At 43.6% G+C, this 21,605-nt stretch overlaps 1 protein-coding gene and 1 pseudogene across 3 annotated transcripts in view; both read right to left on the reverse strand.

Annotated features, from left to right (window-relative positions):
* The window catches only part of CPQ (carboxypeptidase Q), a 1,143,103-nt gene that overhangs the window by 345,849 nt on the left and 775,649 nt on the right, over positions 1 to 21,605 (reverse strand). The gene's annotated exons all lie outside the window — the stretch shown is intronic.
* Positions 1,281 to 1,399, reverse strand: LOC134929716 (5S ribosomal RNA; annotated as a pseudogene).

A 21,605-nucleotide genomic window follows, 5' to 3' on the forward strand; every position in this document is an offset into this window, starting at 1 on the left:
ACCCGATTACTTGATGGGAGTAAGTGCCTATTGTTTGATGGGAGTAAGTGCCTATTGTTTGATGGGAGTAAGTGCCTATTGTTTGATGGGAGTAAGTGCCTATAGGCCCCCGATATTTAAATATCCAACATTGTGCATTGCGGCCGTGGATAAATAACTACCAGTGCAATTTAGTATTGCTCCAGTGTGTGGACAGCTGTTCCGAAAAGCAGCAGTGCCCGCGATCCCTAACACTGCTACCAAAGTAAGAGTGTTACCCATAATGATCCGGGAGACTGCACGTGTGACCCGAATTCACGCATGCGCACGCCCGCAGGGGACATAGCGCGGAGGCGGTGGAACTAACATGATGACTTTTCTTGTCTCCTCATCAGGAGAAGCCTGGAAAGGAGACATTGCTGGACACTTCAAAGGTTGGGTTGGGGCTCTCATTTCATAAGGCCTTATCCCCACCTCAGGAAAAATGCTGCAATTTGCAGGTCTGAGGGGAGGGGCGGAGCTAAAGTGACATGATTTGCTTTATTTACCTCTGCTCCCTCCATCCAGTGCCACAATTCAGGTGATAAGCTCCCCATCCTGATCGCTTCACTGTGAAGCAGGCGGGATGTAGGAGATCCACCTACTCTTCGGCGAGTGCGGTGGCGTTACCCCCCCAAAAAGTGAGTCTCCCGCAACTTCTGGGAGAGTAGACAAATATACAAAGGAAAAGAGAGACTCTGTGTTGGGGCACGCTTGAAAACTAAAACTTAACTTTTAATTAGAATCTGATAAAATTATGGTACACAGATAAACACACATATATATATTTATAACACTTTAGGAGAAGGTCATGAAATTTTTATAGCCTTTCTCCCCTTGTATTCTTTGTTCAGAGAAATGATTCTCACTCAAAAGATAATTAGGAGTAACCAATCTCCAATTGATATGACTATTAAAGGTGACAGTGACACCTGAGGTGAAAATATTAGGAATTAAATTTCAGCATAACAGGATAGTAAATTCTTTAACATGTGGTGCATAGGCATTTGATATAATAAAATTTGACTAAGATTTTAGTCCATCAGCAAATGCCTGTTGTAGTGGTGTGTCCTGGTGAGGGTTAATCAGCTATTTTAAAGTTTATGATAACCAAGTGCAGTAAGTGAAAAAACAATAACTTTTTGAGAATAAGTGAATGATCAGAAAAACTAATTGAATAAGAAGAAAAGAATATAGGATGAAATCGGTAACGGTCAAAGGTTGCTCCAACACCTCTGCTTTTCACATGAATATAGAGGTATTTATTACTGCACCTGATATTCCCTAGCAGTCTCCCATCTAGGTACTAATCAGGCTGTTCACTGCTTAGCTTCCAAGATCAGGCGAGGTTGGGCGTAACCAGTGAAATATGGCAGTAATATCACATAGATTGTGAATGCAATGGTGTATGGTTATTGGCATATACCAGAAAGAGTACTTCTACTGTCCATTATTGTGCACAGTCTCTCTGTTACTTTTGCATTGCAGAGCAGTTGTATGACTGGCATCAGGATGAGAGAGTACTGAAAAAACAGAATCTTGGAAATGTATAGGTTCAGGGCCCGTCTGCTGCTGTCCACCGTCATATATATATTTTATATAGCGGACAGTAGATGAGAGAGGCGGGTTACCTGGGCCTAATGAATATTAGTGTGAAATTACACAGATATCTTAAGTCCTAACAACAGTGGGAAAAAAAGAAGATTTTTATCGCTATTAGCGATGGCCTTAGGGTGCAGTGAAGGTGAACCGAAGCCAGATATTAAAGATATCCCATAAGCATACGTAATAAATATGAATTATATTTCACTGCTTGAAATATGAGGATGAAAATTAGAAAACATTTAAAGAGCGTTAGAAGTTTAACATTGTAAATAATAATAAGTAGCAGATTAAACAAATCTTAAATAATTAAATGACCAAAATTTCGTCAAATATACGATACCAGGAGGTGAGTGGGCTGAACCGTGCACTGTTCAGCACCACTTAACACAGACGGCCGTTTCACCTGAATGTGGCTTGTTCACTGTGTGAGGAAGTGGTGGAAGACAGTCTATTTAAGGCAAAAATGGGGGTGGTCTAAGTGTAAGGGCCAATCACAGGAAGGAGGAAGAAGTGAATAATGTGATGTTGATAAGACATCCTGCGCATCACTTCCGGTCTCAAAACCCGGAAGTTGGGTTTATTCATATTAACCAAAGAGCCTGTATATGGTTAAATAGGGATTAGAATTTTTAAATGAAATTGGATAAAGAAAAGTTTTAAAAAAAAATGAAGGTTAAACGAGGATGCTGGGGCCAAGATCGGAGCATCAGCTCCGTGACCGGAAGTCCTTTGATCACCAGACTTCTTAGGGGTGCGTCACTGGGCATTGACGCGTCACTTCCGGTTTCGAAGGCCGGAAGTCTTTTGGAGCCGTCACATCTGAGTTTTATGTGCGGCTAAGTTGAGGATCATATAGGGCTAGGGATGATTAGGTGGGCTTAGAGGGGGATGTAGGAATACGCGCTAGGTAGTCCTGATAATGAGGTCGCAATCGGAGTGGAAGCTCCGTGACCGGAAGTGACATCGGAGCAGCCTCATACGGGCAATACCTGTCTGCATCACTTCCTGTTTTGAAAGAGACAGGAAATACTGTGTGCAACCAGAATATGGGTTTAAAAAATGACCACACGATGGTGTTTATATTTAGTTGGTTGCTAGGTTACCATGAAGCAAGTGAAATAATGATATTAAAGCTGAAATAAGGATTAACGTAAAATAATTAGATTATACATTGTAAGTCTATAATTATGAGTAGCTGATTACGGGGGAAAAAAGGGGAAAAATAATAATAATTAGTAAATAAATAAAAATTATATAGAAAGAGAAAAATATATAGAATTGCAAGTTTTCTATGCATGATGATAAGGTTGCAACCGAATCATATTGGAGTATCAGGTTCAGCAAGGTTGCATTTTAAATTCTTTTGAGAGAAAGGGAAAATGGGGGAACAAAATCTAGGGAAAAAAACTTGGTGCAACCTCTATAATGAAGCAGGAAGAGTTATGTTATTTTATTTATAGTTACTAGGTGCCTATAGTTAGTGGAAGTTGGAACCGTATTAGTGCAGAGAAAGGTGTATATAAATTATAATAAATTAAAAATGAGAGGGATATGTGATTAACGGTGGTCTGTTAAGGAGAGAGTAGTATGGAAGAAGGTGTGAGATAAATGCGCTACAGAGATTGAGGTGGGATGTGAACTAAAGGAACAATAAAATGGTGTACCATGTTGTCAGTGTAGATCTTAATGAAGGAGGGAATAGGAATATGAGGAATGTTAGTGAGAAGGTGTGGAAATTAGTAGATTCATAATAAGGGGGAGTGCTTTATGGGTTTGTGTATGGGTTATAATTGATTGTGTGAGTGTGAGGAAATGGGCGGAAGAGCTGGATAGACAATTGAGGTGAATGGGGACGGATGAAGAAAAAGGGGGGGGGGGATGGGGACGGGGGGGGGGGACGGGGAATGAAAAAAAGGGGGGGGGTTTGGAACCGAAATATAGATATATTGAAAGACATCAAATGCAAACTCCAAAATTGATGTGTTCATTCATGCCTTTTGGTGCAAGGCAATTTAATTTGAAGGTCCATTCGGATTCATGTTTTAGCAATTCTTGCATCAAGTCTCCTCCGCGTATTCCTAAGCTTACTCTTTCCAGACCAAAGGCTTTAAGTTCTTTGGGGTTGCCCTGATGATGGTTGAGAAAATGGCGTGCCACTGACGTTAGTTTTTTCATTTTTTGAATATCGGATGATGCATTTCTCACAGAGCCTATGTGTTCCAAAATGCGTTGTTTCAGGGCTCTTGTAGTGATGCCCACATATTTCATGTCACAACTACATGATATGCAGTATACAACTCCGACTGCATTGCAGTTGATAAATTGGTTGATTGGTTTTTCTTCTCCATATCGATCAATTACAGAAGATGTCTTGGCCATGTGTGGGCATGCTTTACAGTTTCCGCATGGGAAGGAGCCCTTGATGGTTGGCTGTTTTTTAGGGTTCTTGGTAAAGTGACTACTGGTGAGTTTGTCTTTAAGGTTTCTGGACCTTCTCCAACTCATGGAAGGTTTTTGTTCTATAGTCTCTGCTAGGTCATTATCTAGAAGTAAGACTGGCCAGTGTCTGTTAATTGATTCCTGTATCTCCCTCCACTCTCTACAGAAAGTGCCCACAAATCTGAGCTTGTTATGTTGTTCCAATGATTTGTGAGTTGCTGTATGTGGAAAGATCAATGTGTCCCTCGGTATCTGGCTGGTGTGCCATTTGGCTTTTTTAATAGACCTGTGACTGTAGCCACGTTCCCGTAATCTTGATGTTAGTTCCATGCTTTTCTGCAGGAAGGTTGAAGAATCTGAGCAGTTTCTTTTCAAGCGTAAGAACTCACCCTTAGGGATATTTTCGACTGTCGGGGGAAAATGTGCGCTTGTCTGATGTAAGAGCTATTTGTAGATGTTTCTTTGCGATACAGTTTGGTTTCTATCTGGCCATTGGGTGCTCTGGAAATCAAAAGGTCTAAGAAGCATACTGAGTCCTTGCTAATGTGGTGTGTGAGTTTGAGATTGTTCTCATTGGTATTCAGTTCCTCAATGAATGTTAGTAATAATTTTCTGTCACCTTCCCATATCAGGATAATGTCATCGATGTAGCGCCACCACGCAACTACATGCCGAGTGTACTTCTCATTGTTTGGATGCATCACAATTTCCCTCTCCCACCAGCCTAAGTACAGGTTTGCATATGTTGGTGCACAGGCCGCACCCATCGCTGTACCGCTAGTTTGAAGGTAGAACCCGTCGTTAAAGGTGAAATAGTTCCTCGTTAGTATGAATTCCAATAGTTCAATTAGTAGGTCATGGAACTCATTATTGCCGGCCATTTCGAGAAAGTATCTGACTGCTTTTATGCCGATCTGATGCTTGATACTGGTGTAGAGCGATTCTACATCGAGTGTAACCAGCAGGTGGTTGTCATCGAGTTGGACATCATGTAGCTTTTGAAGTACGTCTGTTGTGTCCCGCAAATACGAGGGCAAATTTAACACATGTTGTCGTAGGTGCAGATCCAAAAAGGTACTCGGTTTTTCCAGAATTCCACCTTGTCCCGATACAATTGGTCGTCCTGGTGGTACAGAAATGTTTTTATGAACCTTCGGTAGAAGGTATAGTGTGGGTGTTTTAGGTTTGGTGGTCGTTAAATACTCAGTTTCCTCCTTGGTTAGAGTGCCTTGAGAGTATGCCCGATCTAAAATCCTATTGAGGGTGATCCTAAAGTTGTCTGTTGGATCGAACATTATTTGTTTATAACACTGTATATCCCCCAGTTGTCTCATTGCTTCAATAATGTACATTGATTTGGGCCAAAGAACAATGTTGCCCCCCTTATCAGAGGGCTTGATCACTATATCAGACCAAGACTGTATTTCTCGCAAAGTTCTTCTTTCGATTTTGCTCAGATTGTCACCATAGAATGGTTTAGATTTGGACTTGGTATAAATTTTATCTAGGTCACGAGCTACTAATTCTTGAAATACTCTGGTTTCAGGTGAGATATGTTCAGGAGGAAAGAAGGTTGATTTTTTCTTACATTTAGGTCTCGTAGGCATATCTTTAGTGTCCAATTCGCCAGTTTGAAGTTCCTCTCGTGCTGCTAGGGCCTCTATTTCTTCTGTGGTGAGTGGTTCATCTGTTAAATTATGTTCTGTGTCGTTTGCCCACAGAGATTCCTGACGCATTGAGAAGAATTTTCTAAGAAGTAGTTTCCACCCAAAAAGTTTTAGATCCTTTTCCCAATGGAAGCGATTCAGTGGTTGTGTAGGCGAGAAGGATAAGCCTTTGGATAGGAGAGCGATATGGTCATCAGTGAGGATTTTGTCTGAGAGATTGATAACTCTGAGATTGGCCTCATGTATTACTTCCTCCTGTTGTTTCTGACTGGGTATCTGGGTTCCCAGTTGATTTGTTCTCGTTGGTTTCTTACTCCCCCTCCTCGTCTTCCTCTTTGTCGAAGTCTTGGTCTTCCTCCCCTCCTGTCTGATCCTAAAAAATGAGTCGATGCATAGTTAGTGGAGTCGTCCCTGTAGTTGTAAGTTTCTCCTTCCGTATTGCCAGGGTCAGAATATTCTTCTCCCCCTGATGATTCTGCCTCAGAGGAAGTATATCTGTCTTGCGACTGCGCGTAATCTCTGTGTGTGGGTGTTTTACTCCAACGAAATATGTTGCCTGTCTTGAAGTCCCTCATGTCTCTAGCAAATTTACTTTTCTTTCTTTCAATTATTTTTTGTTCGTAGGGTTCCAGATCTTTCTTGATTTTTTCAAAAGTTTGTTGGAATTTAGTGTTGGTTTCCCATTCTTCAAGGCTTTTCCCCAGGTCTTCTATTTCTTTTTCACATGCATTGAGCACTAAGTGATTGTGCTTAATTAAGATAGCCATGAGGTCTTGGGAGCATTTCAGAAGTACTCCTTACCATTCTGTAGTTAGACTGTCCGTGGTTAGTTGAAAGGTCGGGAAGATTTTGGGTCTAAGACCTCTTGGTGTAATTTTGTTTTTTGCATAACTTTCCAAAGTTTTAACATCCCATGAAGAGCGCATCCTCTTCTGCAGACAAGATCTTAGTTTGTTGAGTTCCGAGTCCCACCCAGGGTTGCCTAAAGGCAAGTCTGTTCCACTATTGAAGATGTGTTCCACACTTTGTAATGAAACATGTCTACTACTCAATTCATTACGAAGGCTAAAAGAAGCCATGCTAGAAATAAGAGTAGATAGCTGACTTTGTGTCAAAATTGCAGAGAAAATTTTTTTATTTTATTTTATAGGATGAAGTATTATGACAAATATGTAGCCAATATACGTTCCTGTATAGGTGTGTGTGATAAATGAGTGTACTACAACAATGATATGCCAATAATCGGCTTAATGGGACATAGATGTCCTGTCCGTGCTGGAACCTGAAGCTGAAGATTCAATCAGCACAAGATTCAATCAGCATAAGAGTAGGCAAATATGCAGTGGAGGGATCTGAACAGATCCCTCTCTGCAAGCCAGTGCTCCTTTCCATAGGAAGTGGGTCTCCTGTACCATCGCCATCTGCCGGATCGGGATAACACCGGTAAGTAAACTTTGACTTTATTTTTGGGTCCTTTTATAACCTAACTGGCCTGACTGCACTTGGTGGGTGCTTGCTAGATGAGAAAACAGTAATGTCCTGTGCATACCAGAATGCCTATAACACTCATAGACATTTCCTAGAACATAGGGGGTCATTCCGAGTTGATCGCTCGCTAGCAGTTTTTAGCAGCCATGCAAACGCATAGTCGCCACCCACGGGGGAGTGTATTTTTGCTTTGCAGGAGTGCGAACGCCTGTGCAGCAGAGCGCCTGCAAACACATTTTGTGCAAAACAAGACCAGCCCTGTAGTCACTTATCCTGTGCGATGATTGCTGCGACGAGTGACACGGTAATGACGTCAGATACCCGCCCAGCAAACGCCCGGCCATGCCTGCGTTTTTCCAAACACTCCCAGAAAATGGTCAGTTGACACCCATAAACGCCCTCTTTCTGTCAATCTCCTTGCGATCGGCTGTGCGTTTGGAATCGTCACTAAACCAGTGCAAAACCACAAAGGACTTTGTACCCGTACGACACACGTGCGCATTGCGGTGCATACGCATGCGCAGATTACCCATTTTTTTCACTAATCGCTACGCAGCGAACAGCAGCTAGCGATCAACTCGGAATGACCCCCTTTGTACCCATACGACGCATGTGCGCATTGCGGTGCATACACATGCGCAGATTAGACTTTTTTTTCACTGATCGCTACACAGTGAACAACGGCAGCTAGCGATCAACTCGGAATGACCCCCACAATTGGGTCTGCAAAACTCCATTTCCGGGTACGGTTTAACCTATTACCTAGATCAGTGTTTTTCAGCAACTGTGCCATGGCAGACTAGTGTGCCCTGAGCAGTCTGTAGGTGTGCCGGCATAGAAGCAGAGCCAGGCCCGTCAGTGTTTTGCCGTTACTGAGGCCCTGGAACGATCAATACTGGTGGGTTTAGCGGCTGCAGAGCCAGTTCTTATTTCGGGCCCGGGCAGTGTTGGGCTCTTCTGGCTTTCTCAGATGTGGCTCAGGCGTTACCTATGGAGAAGCTGCGACATGACATCCTAGGACACGCAACTGCACCATGCATCACCAGTAAATGTCAGTAAAAAAAATGTGTGCCTTGGTGTGCCGTGGCAATATTTAGATCTTGTTCAGTGTGCCGCAAATTGTAAAAGGTTGAAAATCTCTGACGTAGATGAAGCACTAACTGATAAGTATTACCAAGCTGCCAATGTAATAAAACATGTCGCTAGGTATAATCAAATGGGCTTAGCTTCTAGGTAGCGACTATAAGCGCACTAAATCTGCATGTGTTTATATTGTATAGCTTACTGCTACATATGTATAAGCAAATTTGATTAAAAAACAATCAATTAAAATCGCTTGGCAGCGTTGTGCCAGGATATGGCTTGGCACACACACAAGTGTTACTTTTTGTATCACTGAAAACCTTGTACAAAAAGAAAAGAGAAGAGAATGATTCATGCAAAGCCTTAGACTATTTTTAGATTGTGACTGTTACAAGTATTACATTATTAATGCATATCCCAGCTACACAATAAAAACAATGCGAGAAAATTTGGTTTTGATTAAATTAAAGCGGTTATGCATACCATTTACTGCAATATGCTGAATGAAATTGTAGTCATTGTTTAGAAATGTTTTTTAATGTTACGATTTATTTGTAAACCTCAGAAATACCTTTTAGTTTTGTAGCATTCAACAGCACACAAAAAAAAGTATGTAGAGAACAAGCCGGCCAATATAAATGACTCACACCGCGCAACGCTTCCAGGGCCATATTTATCACATCCACATTGTGATCCCTATATGAAATGATGTGCGTTAGAGTAGCCTATAGGCGCCAAGCTCCAGAATGTAAATACAACAGCATAGGCAGGCCCCATAAAAACATATATGTGGCTGCTTTATGGTTGGATATGGAAGGACTGTGGTAGATATCGGAGACACTGTATCGTCATTTGCGCCAAAAATACTCTCTTGGAGCTGTAGGTCTGTGCGACTTGGCCGTGCCGAGCCTCTTTTTCGCTTATACTGTGCATCTTATTCGCATAATTAAACACATATTGAAGAAGCGACAAGATTACATTGCACTGATCAATTTGGTGTGAGACATTTGGGGTGTGGATCATTAAGTCGACCCTGTATAGGTCGACACTCACTAGGTGACACTGACTGAAGGTCGACACATGACTAGCTCGACAGTTATGGAAGGTCAAGATGATCATTATGTTAACATGGGCAAGGTTGACACAGGTTGTTGTTTTTTTTTTTTTGGGGGGGGGGGGGGGGTGTTTCTTGAACTGAATTTCCATCTGGGACCACCGACAGTTGAAACGCCTTCGCTCACCATGCGTCGGGCAAGGTGGTTCGCTACGCTCGCCACAAGGTTTATAACCAAACTCTATGCCCACTTGGATAGAGGAGGTATGATAAGGCTAATGATCAAGTCGACCTTCCATGTCTGTCGACCTAGTCATGTGTCGACCGTCACTCAGTGCCGACCTACTTACTGTCGACCTTCAGTGGTCGACTTAATGACTGTCGACTAAGACAGGATTGACCTAAAGACCGGATACTGACATTTGTTTGTGACTGAGTCTAAATCTGTGTTCTGGGCTCCAATGAGAGCGGCCACAGCTTTTCCTGATACCAAGTTCCGTTGTGCTCCATATGCAACTTTGTGCCATTAAAGTCGCAGCCCAGCGTCTCTAGAACAGTGTGAGTGTTTTTTCTGCTGTCTGTGATGCAACCAAGACGCAAAGTTGAAATAAAAACACAGCACGCTGCTCCTCTCCGGGCGTCTCAGTAGTTCCGGACATCTTGCGCTGTATGGCGTACGGAAAACCAGTGTGTACACTTTATCTATATGTAGTGACATTTCAATGTTGACTGTGTGAATTACTGAAAGCAACCTGACATTCCTTTAGTGCTGATCCTCATGGCATGGCCCAGTGGAATTGTCCTATAACAGAAGTGGCCAAAAGGTAGATCGCGACAGACTTATCAGAAAATAACTGTAAGGAGCCTGCCGCCACCGCTGCTTCTCTTCACAGTTCCCAGGGATGCAGTATGCAGGTGCGCGGGTGACGTAATGACGTTACCCGCGATGTGAGGAGCCTGGGCGCTAGTTGGATCCAGTTTGATTCAGCTGGCGGTGATAGCGGGAGCCGTGACTGCGGGGAGAGGGAGGACTGAAGCTAGGCAGCGTGACAACTTGTCAGGGAAGTTATGCAAAGGGGGGTTTCTTTACAAGGGGAGGGATGATCTGTAAAGGGGGGGATCTTCACAAAGGTTTTTGTTTTTGTTTTTACACAAGGGGGGATCTGCAAGGGTAGAGGATCTGCACAGAGGGGATTATTATACAGGGGGCTATCATGTAGGGGACTGGAAGGGGGGTATCTGCACAAGGGGGGGGGATATCTGCAAAAGTAGGGTATTTGCACAGAGGGGGGTTATTTGATGTTGTTATTCTTAATGCTATTTTTAAATGTGCACATTATTATTTGTGCTGTTATTTGATGGCATCATTATTAATGCTATTTTTAAATGTGAGCATTATTATTGGTGTTATTTGACGCCGGTAGATCACCGGTAGGCAGGCCAATCCCGGGATCGGCGGGATCCCAGGATTTAGGGCCAAAAACGGCCGGGGTCCAATCCCGGGGATTGAGGGATCAGCGTTGAGCATCCACAGGACGCTCAGACGCTGGCCGGCTTCCTTCTTCCAGCTCCCCAGCGCATGAGGTCACGCTGCGTCACTGCCGCTGAGGGAGAGAGAGAGGCTGTGGAGTTTCCCACTGGACCGCTTGCGGTATTCTGTTAGTTTTGTGTGCGGAAAAGGGCGGGGCGAGGGGGTGGCCACATAGTTAAAAGCCAATCCCGGATATCCCAGGATTGGCCATTTTTCAATCCCGATACCGGGATTGAAAAAAATGGCCTGGGATTGGCTTCCCTAATCACCGGTAAGTGAGTGAACAAAAAGTAGATCTCAAGTCCCAAAAGTCCGGCCATCCCTGTCCTATAATATTTAATCTCTTGCCAGCTCTTCCCTAAACCTTTCATTTTATCTACATTCCTGCTCTTCTGTAAACCTTTCCCATTATCTACATTCTTGTATGAGTTTGGTCAAGGATGCATTGTTCTTATATTATTCTCATCATGTTATTTTTATAGTGCACATATTACACAGCACTTAGCAGTGAATACTGAGCATCACTCAGATGTGCCCAGAGAACGCCACGACACGCCAGCATTTACACAACCACTCCCCTTTACCACCCCCAAAGTCTGTTTTCCTTTCACTCATTTTGCTATTAATCCCTCGTTGCAACCAATATACAGTAGCTCAGATGTATGCACAGTAAGACAATGACCAACTCGCAAACGTCAGCCGATTTGCGACCACATCTGAATGATGCTCACTGTTTGGCCTAAGAGCCTTATAGCATTAATACAAAATGTTAGCATGCAAGTACAGTAAGACAGAGACGAGTCTATATAGAACCCACTGATATTAAATTCCTTCTCTTCATTTTATTTTTTTAAATATAAGAACTGTAACTGCCAGCACCTGCCAGCTGTACCTGCATCCAGAAATCCATCCCACACATATCCTGCATCTACAGCTTTCTCTCTGAGGTCTCTGGAAGTCTCTGCTAATTGAGACCCACCTCCAGGCCCCCCCAAAATGCACGTGATTGTCATCTCACTAAAGGAAATGTAATCCAACAGCATGTCAGGCTTTTTCCAATTTGTTCAGTATATAGGCATTACATTGGTATGCAGTCACTGTGTCAGCATTTTGCATGTCAACATTCACAATACCGACAACAGAGGATGACACTGATGATGTCAACATGGTTAATTATGTCAACATAATGAATGTTGTCATCTGCAAAATGAGTGTCAACACTGGATATGTCAACATTGTCCTAATGTTGACATTACCTGGAGGGTTAGGGTTGTGGTTAGGCAAATAATGAGAAGAAAACAAGTATGTCGACTTTCTGACAATACCGCTATAACAACCATCCATGTTGACCTACTAGTAGTTAATGTTGATATCATGAAAGTGCCGACATTACGGTCATGTCAACATGGTGAATGTGGACATGTTGATTGTTTAACACAGTGATGGGGAACCTTTGACACTCAAGCTATTGTTGAACTACACATCCCAGCATGCCCTGCTACAGTTTTGCTATTTGGTCATGCTAAAACTGTAGCAGGGCATGCTGGGATGTGTAGTTCAACAACAGCTGGAGTGCCAAAGGTTCCACATCACTGTTTTAACATATATACCGAACCCAGTACATTGTTTTTTTTTATACTTTGTTCTCATTAACTAATATTAACACTTAGGGTGGAATTCATTTGTTTTCCCCATGGCTGCCACTAGATGGCACACACATTTCTTATCGCAGCCCCCGTGCTGGAGAGAAATGTGCAAAAAGTGACCTGTTTAGGCGTCCAAATGGCACTTTTCACATCACTCCCAGAACTTTAGCCAGGTTTAGCCATTTTACGCGGCTAAACCTGGCACTTCTGTGCATGCATGGTGCGATAACCCCCCCCCCCCAATTGAATAGCAATCTCCCATCACTATATAGACCTGAGATCGAGCGCACATGAACAATCGAATTCTCTTACAAGATTCAAAGATTAAATCCTTCCGTTTTATTGAGCAGTCTATGTAAAATAAGACCTACATTAAGTTTATAAAATTCACAGGGCCGATTAAGACTCATACTTGCACCTAAAGCATACTTACCGACATTCTGGCTGACCCCTTCGGGAGAGGGGGCAGGCAGGTCGGTAGAGCGGGGGCGTGGTGGAACAAAATTATGTAAAATTGGGGGCAGAACAGGAGGCCTGGCACGATCACGTCATCGTGGCCCCATCCCCACCACACAATGCCAAGATTACCGGCATTGAAGGACAAGGGGGGCAGGGCCACGATGATGCGTGTTAGCATGAATAGCGTCATCGGACCCCGGTCTGCCCCCTTTGGATGAGTGCATGGGGAGTTGCTTGGAAGGGGGTTAATTGGTTGCAAACAGGTGGCTTCCAGCCGGGATATTTGCCCACTCTTCCGGGAGGTCGGGAGTACCACATGGTTTTTGGGAGCCTCCTGGCTGTTCTGGGAGAATAGGCAAGTATGACCTAAAGACATATATTACCGTTATATTAGAGAATTCTATGCTGTATTTATCTCTCACTCTACTTAATAAATTCATTCCTCATAGCATCTTTCTCCTGAATGGTAATGTGACAGTATAATAAGGGTTATTTCTTTAATGAAACAAGACAATTGTGTAATATTCCACCAAGGTTTCTGGTAAACTGTCTTCTAAACAAATAAAAACATAAACCATTTCAATTATGTTTATTAGGTTGAATATTCTGTGTGCTTAAGAACTTGACACATACCTATGTTTACTTAACATTTTTTACCAGTTACATAAATGAAAAGTATTTTTTCTTTACATGTTTCATTCAGTATTAAAGTTTTATTTGTGTTTCTGCAAGAGCCTAGCATCTATAAAGAGACACAGACTACAATCTGTTCAAGATAAACTTATGTTGACATTAAAAATAATAGGACATGCTGTATGTACTGTATACATACTGTAAATACTGTATATAGAAACAGAAGAACAGCACACATTTTCGCAAATTCAAAGAAAGCTTCATTTTTCGTGGGTGCTGCAATCACATAAGCGTTTCTTAGATACGTGCATTCAGCTCCTGAGAGCCAAAAAGAGACCAGCACACCACTATAAACATTTGCAAAAAGTGCTTGTATTCACATAGTGTAGCAGCATAAACGGGCATAATACTTATCACAGCCAAGATGCAGTAAACATTATCGGTACTGGCCCAACTATCATTTTGTCAAAGTCGAAAAATATTGCAGTACACACATCACGTGCTAACAACACAAACATGCCCGCTGCGCTTGCACTTGTTCCGCCGTGCGTGCACATATCCGCAATTTGCGTATGGTCGCTCCCGCGGTCCTGCGCGTGGTATGGGTATTTACGGCGGAGTTTGTGAGCGCATAGAGGGTTATCAAAACATTACATATTTAATCCAAATAGTGCACATTGTACACATAGCCCCCCTGCACCACATCAGCAAGTATCAACAGTTTAAATGATTCCAGAACAAAGGGATTCACCTTTGCATGATAGGAAGGGACAGACTAAGGTTATAAGGTGGTGGCTGGTATCCAGCTGTAGGGTATTTTAAGGGTAACATTCCGGTGTTGGTTAGAGGAAGATCGCATGTTCCTGCGTATAGTTATGTGCAGAAGTAGAATATAGATATAAACTGTATTTACTGTATATTATGTATGCGGTGGGAATCCAGAGGAGACCACCCACAAGAGCAGTTGAGAAAGACATCGCCCACCTTTTCAAATCAACCTATGACCTCTCCTGTAATGTAAAGATGCATCTCTGTGTCCAATGGACAAAGGGATTACAGTATCCATTGTATTGCTTTTGGAAGTAGTGTATAAAAAGCCTGTTGCTGCCTGGCCGGTCAGAAGACTCTTAATGCTATCTACCTGATTAGCGGAGGACTGGACCAGGAAGCGCATGCGAATATTCTCACGTATGTACATTGACAGTAGCCATTTACTCTGTTGTATTGTAGTGCATATTTTGTATTGTTAACCCCCTTTCAGATATATTACTCTGTGGTGTCGGAACCCAGTGATTAACTACAAATCGGTGTTGTGTCCTCTTTTCCCTGCTAGGGTTTAAAGTGTATTACATTACCTAACTGTATAAGGTTTAAAAGTGAATTGATAAGGTGTGTACGCGCTGCGGGTACTTTGTACCATCAGCGCTGCATAAGGTTTAAGGTGTTACATCATTGCATTGCTGCATAAGGTTTAAGGTGTAATATAATTGCATTACTACTAAGGTTTAAAGTATATCTCTGGGTGTGTGCGCGCTGTGTGTACTTTGTACCCCCAGCGCGGCGTTTGTATGCTAAGTCCGTACAAGGTACGGGACTCTGTACGCAAATAGCGTACAAAGTACGTAGAGTGCATATTAAGTCTAGCGGCCGCAGCGGCTCCATGGTAAAAGTGTGTTTAAAGGTATAGCTTTAATGGTTTAAGATAATATCGACATTATCAATTGGGGGCATCGTCCGGTTTTTCCACATACCCGCAGCCTAGCAGGTTAAAGCAGACTTTATCTATCAGCAAAGGGCGGACAGGTATCCTACGTGAACCTTTTCCTGGCCGTAGAATACACTGGAAAACCCTATCTTATTGCTGATTAGATGGTGTCTGCTCTGCATGGTTTGTAGGGATGCTGGTGGGACCCGTAAAGTAAATACGCAAAGCTATTTTAAAAATCTGTGAATTTCTGTTTGGCGCCAAATGCGCACACAACACAAGCATACACCTGTACTTTGTATTTGTATACCTGCTCATATTGTTGCCATAAATACTGATTACTAGATACATTTAGACCTGTGCAGAGAAATTTGTTGCTATTTAGTTAAAACATAGACTAAATAATAAGGAAGTAAACGTAAAACACAAATACAGTCTGGCCTAGTTAAACAGGTTTATACAGAAAGAAACTGTGTTGTGTTAAGTAAACGATTATAGGTAATATCGCTTACATTTATAGAAGTGTGGGATTTGTACTATTGCGGACGTACGGTTTTTGTACACGTGTCTCGGACAGAGTACGGGACTGCGTACGCAACGTAAAGACATACGCACGGTTGCGTGTTTACGCAACGTGCATAAGGGTACGACCGCTAAGTACAAATTACACAATAGCATTGTTTAGTTTAGGGGCGGAACAGTAGCCACGCTACAATAGCACAAATTGCTCAGTTTCCAAAATTTAGTTTAAATAAAACCTTTTTTACTGTATTACCTCTGGTACTAAGGCTGTTTATCTGAATGAAAGTTAATTTTCTGTACAGGAAAACCAAAGTGTATTTGAGTGAACGAACGTGAGTGAGCAAACATAATAAAGGTTTTGTGGACCCAGGGAATTCGGGATCCCGTCGAGTGGTACACCAAGTGAGTGGAGACTTGGTGGCGTTAGATAGCTGGCTCACGTTAATATAGAGTGAAGTACAAAGGAGCAAGGTAGCAGAGTACCGCAGACCAGAGGTCAGCGAGGTTTAGAGTACCGCGGCCCAAGAGGTCAGCAAGGTTTAGAGTACCGCAGCCCAGGGGGTTAGCGAGATTTACCCATATAGGCTTGTTTTTTATACGCTCCGGCTGAGGTTTCGAAGCCTGAAAAATCGATTCCATTGGTCGTACAGCGGATAAGTAACAAGTACCTACACGCTGTGCGATTGGACCGCGCGTTAGTGGGTGCAATATTAGCGTAACGTGATACTCTTTTTACGAGCTTTGCGTAAAATTGCGGTATCATTAGCGCTATATATAGCATATGCAAGCGTGATTTGTGTATAATAAAGGTTTAGGGAGTTTTCGCCGGTCTCTCTCAGGAAATCTCCAACAACTTATATTTACTGGAAAGGGTAAGTTATTACCAGATACTTCCAGTGAATAGAGGTTACACAGGGCCCTAGGTTGGGTACATTGCCTTCGCTATCGACAGTGTATGGTAGTACTGGCCAACGTGGGCGTGAGTGGGTGAAAGCACTCGGAGAACTTTCACCGTTGCCTTATATTGAGTATTTTGGTTATTTTTGTGGGATTAGCCAAAAGGACAATACCTGCAAAATATGGGGGCCAGTTGCTCAAGTAAGGGACGTTCAACCAGGGTTCAGGTTGACATTCCGCGGCCCAGGGGGTCGGCGAGGTTCATTATGTGTGAGAAGCATGGACCACACACAGAAGTTTTTTGCAATGAATGGGAACGTATGACTGCGGAAGATAGGGAACCATTCCCTAAGGTAGGCAGTTTTGAACCAGAGGTATTGCAGAATTTAAGGATTAGGATATGTCTGATAAAATCCTGAAAGCAAAGGTTCAGACACACAAACTGTTTAAATTTATGGCAGCAAGAGGGCGATATGCAAAGAGAATTAGCTCACGCAGCAGGTTCCAAACCTAGCAGGAAAATGATGGCAACCGTACCACCACCACCGTATATTGTAGGGGAGAAAGTGGCTACAGACAATGGCATATTGGTATCTGATAAGAGTATAGTTGATAAATGTACTAATGCTAACCCGTGCAAGTTGTATCCCATTTTAAACTTTCCTCAGGACTGCGAGCAAGAAGATGAGCCCAGCACGATATCGGCACTCTCTCTAGCAGCCACCATACAGAACACTCAGGTGGGCACAGCCCAACCAGTAAGATCAGTAGTAAGGCCCCCTAGCGGAGGGATAAGTGAGGTCGTGTCCACAGGTAAGTACGGTACCATACATTATGCAGAGACAATAGCACCTCAGATTGTGGAGTCAACTCAGAATGACGTAATTGAACTAAATCCTGTCAGGGTGATCGCAGTCCCTAATGGGAAGACTGACGCACAGGGAGTCACTCCCATCAGGAACATTGCTATGCATTGTCCTTGGTCCCGGACAGAATTGAGGACAATTATGTCTGAATTTCCCGATCCCAGAAAGGATCTAGTCGCATGCCAGAGGTTCATTAAAGAATTAGGTAACGCCACCGAACCCACAAACAAAGATTGGCGAACAGTGCTACGAGTATGTTTACCTTCCAATATTGACTCCGCGAAATTCATTACTGATTGTAAATTAGACGCAGAAGTACCTCTCACTGATGAGTACACTCAGGAGAATGTACGACAGATCAATCTGCAATTAGGAGTATATTTCCCTACTGTAGTCAAATGGAATAAAAAATTTTCCATAAGACAAAAAGGTGAAACGGCATCTGAATATTTCCACCGAGCACTGCAGGAAATGGCTAGATACACTGGGGTCATTAAGGAAAATGTACATCACAGGGAGGTAGCTGTGTCAGTATTAATGGACGGGTTAAAAGAGACATTAAGAACAAGGGTACAAACCACTCTACCTAACTGGAGAGGTATCTCGGTGGCTGCATTAAGAGAGTCCGCTATCGAGCACGATCGGAACGTCATTAAGCACAGGGAGTCACAGGGGGATAAGCTGATGACAGTAAGTATAAATGCCCTTACAACCAAACCGCATCAGTCAAAACCCCAGACCCCTGATGGTAAGTCACGTTTAGTAGTATACTATAACTGTCGGAAGGAAGGACATTTTGCACGGAACTATAGTTATAAAGGCACACATAAGGTATATCGACCCCATAGACAAGGATATGAACCACACTATAATACACATGATAGGGATCAGCGATCGCATAGGAGAAGTTATGAGCCGCATGCAGGGGAAACAAGGAGGTACCCACCTAGGAGGGACTGGCAGACCTCCGAAAATTCTCAGATACCCCCCCTCACATATTGTAGCTACCAGTGCGCTGCGGGAGGGTCACAATATACAATAGGGGTTGGGCCACACCTGTAGTCTGCAGCCAGTGAAGTTGATTGCTAGCCTTGGTAGTGAACCTGAGGTCACAGTTGATGTAGCTGGTAGATCACTACCTGTTCTTGTAGATACAGGGGCGGCTAGGACAGTGTTATATTCAACGGTAGGTATGAAAACCACGGGTAAAACAATTTCGGCAATGGGAGTAACAGGAGTAGTGCAACACTACCCTATGAGTAGACCTGCGGAGATTACGATAGGGCCCTTGCAGACCAAGCATTCCTTTTTGCTAGCTGCATCGGCTCTGACTAATCTACTTGGGAGAGATTTATTGTGTAAAATGGGGTGTGTCATATACTGTACTCCTGAGGGTGTCTTCTTGGATATACCCGAGAATCATGTTCAGGAAGTGCAGGATATGTTAGACACCCCACAAAGGCTAATGTCACACTCTGCTGGTATAGACAGATGTCCATCCAAGGTAGAGGAAATGATCTCACAAATACCGGGATCCCTCTGGACCAAAGATGGACAAGACACTGGATTGATGGCGAATGTAGCTCCCGTAGTAGTGCAAATAAAAGATGGTAGGATAGCTCCAAAAATCCCTCAGTATCCTCTGAAGCCAGAGGTGGAATTAGGAGTGTACCCAGTCATAGAGCGCTTGCTACAACAGGGCATCCTAGTTAGGACGTCCAGCACTGCCAATAGTCCCATCTTCCCTGTGAAAAAGAGTGGGGGGAGGGGATACAGGCTAGTGCAGGATCTAAGGGGGATAAACAAGATAGTTGAGAGCCAATTCCCAGTAGTGCCAAAACCAGCTGTCATCCTCAAGCAAATTCCCCCTACTGCAAAATTTTTCACTGTCATTGACCTCTGTTCTGCTTTCTTTTCTGTCCCTCTACACCCTGACAGCCAATACCTGTTTGCATTCACATACAGGGGAGTACAGTACACCTGGACTTGCCTACCCCAAGGTTTCATTGACAGCCCAAGTATTTTCTCCCAGGCTCTGCATGACTGTTTACAATCCTTTCAACCTGAGAGCGGATCAGTATTAATATAGTATGTAGATTACTTACTGCTGTGCTCTGATTCACTCGAATCGTCCTTGAAAGACACGAAACAGCTTCTGTTTCACCTTTCTAATACGGGACACAAGGTTTCAAAGGATAAGTTGCAGTTGTGCCAGACCAGGGTAAAATATTTGGGACATTGCTTGACGCAAGGACTTAGACACCTCACCGCTGATAGAATACAGGCGATTCGCAACATGACTCTGCCACATACCCAGCAACAGATCCGCACTTTTCTTGGAATGTGTGGGTACTGCCGAAACTGGATCCCAGGGTTCTCCATACTGGCTTTACCTTTGCAAGAAATGGTCTCTTCAAACAAACCAGATCGGATCTCGCACACAGATGAGTCAGAACTGGCATTTGAGAGACTCAAAAAGTGCCTATCACAGGCACCTGCATTAGGCATGCCAGATTATGGGAAACCCTTTGAATTGTACGGTACGGAAAGTGCTGGGTGTGCGGCAGGTGTCCTAACCCAGAGACATGGTGATGCCAGCTGGCCGGTAGCTTACTACAGTGCACAGTTGGACACCGTAGCGCGGTCTCTCCCCACATGCTTGCGAAGTGTTGCAGCGATAGCCTTGCTAGTAACAACCTGACAATCCATACACCTCATGCAGTGTCAGCCTTACTGAACTCCGCCCAAACCAGACATGTCTCATCGGCACGGTTTACAAGGTGGGAATTAGCACTAATGGCCCCTGTAAACATCTCCATAAAGAGATGCAGCGCACTAAATCCTGAACTTATCTGTCGGGTGTGCTTGGACAGGCACAAAGGGTGGAGGATGAGAATGATGGTGAAGGAGGATTTAGTACAGACACTGACACACATGATTGTATGGTATACCTGAACCAGACTTTCACTGCAAGACCCGACATTAGTGACAACCCACTGGAAGGCGTAGATTTTACTTTTTACACTGACGGTAGTTGCCACAGCTAGATGGACTCGGGAGACCTGTGTACTGGATACGCAGTCGTAGATGACAGAGGTATCATAGAAGCAGAACCCCTGGGCCCACCGCACTCAGCACAAGTTGCTGAGCTGGTCGCCCTAACCAGAGCGTGTGAATTGGCCAAGGGTAAGTCAGCCAATATATACACAGATTCTAGGCATGCCTTTGGAGTAGTGCATGATTTCGGGGCCCTATGGCGCCTCAGAAATTTCATGACGGCAGCTGGCACACCTGTAGCGCATGCATCCCACATAAAAAGGCTTCTAACAGCGATACAAGAACCAGACAGAGTGGCTGTTATCAAGTGCAAAGCACACACTTACAACCAAGATCCAATCTCACTTGGTAACTGCCGGGCAGACAAAGCTGCTAAATCAGCAGCCAGCACCCCCATACAAACAGATATCACATCACTGATGATATTCAACACAATCAACACACAAAAATTAAGTGAAATGCAAAATTTGTGTTCCCCACAGGAAAAGGCGGTCTGGAGGTCAAAGGGGTATGGCCAGGAGTCCTAAGGACTCTGGACAGATAGACAGGGTAAGCCAGTGGCCCCCAGAGCATATCTTCCAAGCTTAGCTGAGACGGCACACGGTCTGACTCATCTGGGTAAAGAGGGTATGTGTAAGCTGGTTAGAGCCTACTGGTGTGCGCCAGGATTCTCTTCTCATGCGGGTAAGAGAGCAATGACATGTCTTATTTGCTTGAGGAAGAATATTGGAAAGTCAATACCAACAGAACCATCCCATATCCCTCTGACAGACGGCCTTTTTCAGGTAATACAGATTGATTTCATACAGTTACCACCCTGTAGGAATTTAAAATATGTGTTAGTCTGTATTGATGTGTTTTCCAATTGGGTAGAAGCGTTCCCTGCTGCCACAAATACTGCTACGTTCACTGCAAAGAAAATTGTGCAGGAATTT

Source organism: Pseudophryne corroboree, chromosome 5, assembly GCF_028390025.1.
Source record: "Pseudophryne corroboree isolate aPseCor3 chromosome 5, aPseCor3.hap2, whole genome shotgun sequence".
NCBI lineage: Eukaryota > Metazoa > Chordata > Amphibia > Anura > Myobatrachidae > Pseudophryne > Pseudophryne corroboree.